The sequence below is a fragment of the Rattus norvegicus genome, chromosome 8, assembly GCF_021556685.1.
Source record: "Rattus norvegicus strain SHRSP/BbbUtx chromosome 8, alternate assembly SHRSP_T2T, whole genome shotgun sequence".
NCBI lineage: Eukaryota > Metazoa > Chordata > Mammalia > Rodentia > Muridae > Rattus > Rattus norvegicus.
This window is the reverse complement of record NC_141541.1, coordinates 43648993-43654992: the sequence shown is the minus strand read 5'-3', so window position 1 is coordinate 43654992 and position 6000 is coordinate 43648993.

The window sequence follows — 6000 nt, the reverse complement described above, 5'->3', positions numbered from 1 at the left end:
TGTAAATGTTGGTCTTTCTTCATGGAAGAGTAATGCACACCTGGAAAATGCAATCTGCAGGCTCACACAACTGTGAACAGCAATCACTTCCCTTTGGTTGAGTGTGTGTTTTTCCATTTGTCTATTTTTTTATTTATTTATTTTTATACTCCAGATTTTATTCTCCTCCTGTCCATGCCCCCCCTACATTTCCACATCCCATACCGCCTCCCTGCCCCCAACCCATGTCTCCACAAGGATGTCCCCATCCCACCCTTATTTTCATTTAGAATTCATTTCCCCCTTCCTGAATACAGTCTTTAACAGTTATTTTTTATTACAACATAAATTAAATATCAGCATTACAACTTGAGAGTCACTTGTGGTTTTATTACTCAGTATGAAAATATTATTTCACTTCTGACATTTTTTACATAAGATAACATACATTAGAGTGATCAGTTAAAAATAATGAAGTTTTACATAGTCCCTTTCTCATCAGAATACTTCCTTTTTTTTCCCTTCTCCTCTCAAATTATTCTTCCCCATGAATATCAACATGACATTTTATGTTACCTCCTTAGCAACTGTTAAGGTTGATATTTGAAATGTCCGCCATAAGCTACATGCTGAGAGCAGTTGGTGGGCTTTGAAGACATGTACAGCGCTCTAACTTCATAAACAAACTAATATGCTGATTGATGCCCATAACAGAAAGGTGACAGGGTGACTGATATAACTGAAAAACTCAAACTTTGTAACAAATACCCTATGCCAAATTCAACAGGCTGAGCGTAGGCGAGCAGCTACCACTAAAGGTTTGCAATGCTCTACTTCTACAGGAATCGTGGTGAGAACTGCAGGGACCACAGCAGTGACAGAATTGTGAAGTGTCCATAGCTGCAAGAATTCCCTAATAGGAATAAAATACAACCACAACAGTATGAAAAGGGCACAAAGCCACAAGAGTCCAGGCACTGAAGCATCATGAACATGACACAGAAATCAGCCAGTGAGTTGTATAGGCATGATTTTAAAGTGGCAGTTTCATATAGAACTTAACAACAACAACAAAAATCAAGATGAAATTCCATTTAAAATACATATAGGACAGCAGAATAGTTTTCCTACCAGATATATAAAGCAAGACACATGAATACACATAAGTGACCCTCATACCATTATTTCAGAATGATCTAAAACACATTATGAAACAAATACAACTCAGGAAGGGGCCAGAAAACCTTGCATTAGAAAAATTGCAAAGCAAACAACAGAATTCGGGAAATGATTAAAGACTATAGGAAAATTAATTTTAGCCACAAAGATTGAAAAAGAAGTTACAGAAAATAAACGAAGCATGTGTGTTGGGAGAACTAGAAAGTGGAAAGTGAAAAAAATCAAAAAGCTAAAAATGAAATGAAGGGATTTTATGGGAAAAGAATAAATACAGAAACTGGGCAAAGGAGACTGAATGAAAGTAAAAGCCCCTTTTAGCCTTTACTAAAAGATTAGTAAAGAAATCCTAACAAATAGAACAAAGCACATGATGAAGAATAAATTCAAAAAACATAAATGTATACATATATATATATGTGCATGCATATTGTAAGAACTTAGTCAAAAGAATGAAGCATGAAAAACAATGCCTGGGGGAACTGTGAGAAAGGCTCCAGGGAAAAAGGCAGAGAACCTCTTACCTCAAGTGCATTTTGTTCCCTGAATTGTTCTTAGACATTATTCCATGCCTCCTGTGTGAAACATTTACATTCAATTTATAAGGCATGTTTATTCTTATTAAATGTCAGATTGTAGCTATATAGCCCAATCTGATCAGGGCACCCTAATCTGGATATGACCTGCTTTGCTTTTGTACTTTCCCAGATACAATCTATAGTATGTGCCAGGTAATTGTACTAAAATTGGTTTGTCCTGAGAACATGTTGGAAAAGGGCTACTCTGTTATTATTTAGTACATGCTTACTGGTGCTTATTTACAGTTTTTGATCATGTTTGTCTCGACTCAAACAATCTTCCTTGAATCATTGCTTTCTTTTTAATATCCCTATATAAAGCTACATTGAAACTAAAGTAAGATTGTCTAGAGCATTAGACAGTATTCCACCCTCAGTCTTTCAGGTCCTCAGACCCCAGCAGACAAGATCTGTACAGGTCAGCTGAAAAGTCAACATCATATACATCTACACTATACACATCTACAGACACATCTACATCCTCATTATATATCATACATAATATACCTACATCTATGCATACAGCATACACATATACATCTACAAATGCATCATTCACAACATACACACCATACACATCATATACATACACATACACACACACCACACACATCATATACAATTAAACATACATCATATACATCTACATACACACAATACATGTATCTGCATACACATCTATTAATGCATCTGTACACATACATACTCATATACATACTTCCATATATACTTATATACACACTCATATATATCATATACTTATTTACATACATCTTATACATTGTAGACATATACATATGTATATATATACATACACATACACACTTATATATGATTATGTGTGTACATATGTATATATGTATGCATGCTCTTATACACATACACATACACACTTTATATGTGTATGTGTATATATATACATATATATGCATGCTCTAATAGTGGCAAGAGGAGAAGGAAAAGGAAGAAAACAAACAAGGACAGAAACAAAACAAAATCATACATCACTTCAAAGAAAATAACCCATAAAATCAATACCAAAATATATCTTAGTAAAGTTATTGGACATATTAGGGAAGAAAAACAGTGATGATTTAAGAACTACTCCAAAAAAAAAAGTGTAGACAGAAAACCATCAAAGAGAACTCTTAAAAACTATGATAAGAGCTACACCACTCTCAAGCCCATACCTCTGCCTGCCTCCCAGGAGGCCTGCTCCCACCTAGGGCGATGAGGTAAGACACCATTTCTCAATCCCCTGCCTGTTGTGCCCCAAGCAAGCCCAGCAGCCATGAGGTCTTCCCCATCCTTCCTGAGCTCCATCTTCTGGTTCATGTCTCTACCTGCAATTGCTGATCTAAACAACATTCCCTGGGCCATAGCTGGGTCTGCATCTCAGGAGGCCTACTGCCACCCAGAGGGCTGCTACTCCCAGGAACTATCAGGGCAGCCAACATCGGAGACAAGCACAAGAACACAATCAACAAAAGCCAGTGTAATATGGCACCATTAGAACCCAGTTCTCCTACAATAGCAAGCCTCAGATATCCTAACACACCTGAAAAGCAAAACTGTAACCTTAAATCTCATCTTCTAAAGAGTATAGAGGCCTTTAAAGAGGAAATAATCATTCTTTAAAGAAATACAGGAAAATAAATCAAACAGGTATAAGCCTTTAAAGAGGAAACAAATAAATCCTTTAAAAAATATAGAAAATACAACCAAACAAATGAAGGAAATGAATACAACTATTCAAGACCTGAAAATGGAAATAGAAGCAGTAAAGAAAACATAGACAGAGGCAAGCCTGGAGATGGAAAACCTAAGAAAAAGAGCAGAAACTACATATGTAAGCATCACCAACAGAATACAAGAGATGGGAGAGAGAATCTCAGATGTACTAGATACCATAGAAGAAATCGATATGTCAATCAAAGAAAATGCCAAAACCAAAATTTTCTAACATAAAACATTCAGGAAATTTGGGACACTATGAAAATACCTAACCTAAGAATAATAGAAATAGAAGATGGAGAAGATTCTCTGTTTAAAGGCCCAGAAAATATCTTCAACAAAGTCATAGCAGAAAAGTTCTCTTACCTAAAGAAAGAGATGACTATAAATGTACAAGAAGCTTACAGAACACCAGTCTGGACCAGAAACATAATCCTCCTGCCACAAATCAAAACACTAAATGTACAGAGCAAAGAAAGAATATTAAAAGCTGCAAGAGAAAAAGGACAAGTAATGTATAAAGGCAGACCTACCAGAATTACATCTGAATTCTCAACAAAGATTCTAAAAAGTAGAAGGTCCTGGACAGAAGGTCTTGGAGACCCTAAGAGACTAGAAATGCCAGCCCAGGCTACTATGCCCAAAAAAAATTCTCAATCATCATAGATGGAGGAACCAAAATATTCCATGATAAAGCCAAATTTAAATAATATCCTTCTATTCATTCAGACCTATAAGGATACTAGAAGAAAAACTTCAACACAAGGAGAGTAATTACACACCAGAAAACACAATAGATAATACAATACCAGCAAAACACAAGAAGAGAATCTCTCTCTCTCTCTCTCTCTCTCTCTCTCTCTCTCTCTCTCTCACACACACACACACACACACACACACACAGAGTACCAACAACAACATCAAAATAACAAGAACTAATAATCATTGCTCACTAATATCTCTCAACATTAATGGACTCAATTACTAATTTAAAAAGATACATGATGCAGGGGTGGAAAGATGGCTCAGTGGATAAGAACACTGACTGCTCCTTCAGATCTCCTGAATTCAACTCCCAGAAACCACATGGTGGCTCACAACCATCTGTACTGAGATCCAATGTCCTCTTTTCTTCTGGTGAGTCTGAAGACAGCTACAGTGCACTCATACACATTAAATAAATGATTTTTAAAAAAAGACACATGCTAAGAGAGTGGATATAAAAGTAGAATTCATCCTCCTGTGGCATACAAGAAACATACCTCAGGAACAAAGCTAGACACTACCTCAGAGTAAAGGGCTGGAAAAAAGGTTTCCAGCAAACAGACCCATGAAACAAGCTTTAGTAGCCATTCTAATATCTAATAAAATAGACTTTCAACCAAAAATAATCAAAAGAGATGGGAAAGGACCTTTCATACTCATCAAAGGAAAAATCCACCCAGATTACATATGAATTCTGAACATCTATACCCCAAATGAAAGTATACCCACATTCATAAAAGATATGTTACTAAAGCTTAAATCACACATCAATTCTCACACATTAATAATAGGGGGATTTCAACACCCTACTCTCACCAATGGACAGGTCATCAAAACAGAAATTAAACAGAGAAATAATGAAACTAGCAATGTTATGAACTAAATGGACCTAACAGATACCTCAGAACCTTTCACTCAAAGACAAAAGATTTACCTTCTTTTCAGAACCTCATGGATCCTTCTCCAAAACTGACCATATAATCAAAAACAAGCCTCAGCAAGAGACTTGAAATATCCCCCTTGCATCCTATCAGATCACCATGGATTAAAGCTGGACTTCAAAACAACAGAAAGTCCACAAACTGGTGGAAACTGAACAACTCTCTATGATCACTTGGTCGGGGAGGAAATAAAGAAATTAATGACTTTCTAGAATTCAATGAAAATGAAGGCACAACATTCCCAAACTGATGGGGCTTAATGAAAGCAATGTAAAGAATAAGGCTCATAGCATGAAGTGCCTTTGTAAAGAAATTGGAGCAATCTCATACTAACAACACCATGCCTGAAAGCTCTAGAACAAAAAGAACCAAACACCTAAAAGGAGTAGATGGCAGGAAATAGTCAAACTCAGGGCTGAGATCAATCCATTAGAAACAAAGAGAACAATAAAAAGAATCAACAAAACCAAGAGTGGTACTTTAAGAAAATCAACAAGATAGACAAACCCTTAGCCAAACTCACCAAAAGGCAGAGAGACAGTACCCAAGTTAACAAAATCAAAAATGGAAAAAGCACTAACAATAGTAACTGAGAAATTCCAAAAATCACTAGATCTTACTTACAAAACCTATACTCCACAAAATTGGAAAATATAAATGAAACTGATGGTTTTCTAGACAAACACCACTCACTGAAGTTAAATCAAGATCAGATAAACTATCTAAAAAGTACTATAACCCTTAAGGAAATAGAAATCATTAAAAATCTCCCAATTGGAAAAGAAAAAAGAAAAAAAACAAGGGCTGATTGTTTTAGTGCAGAATTC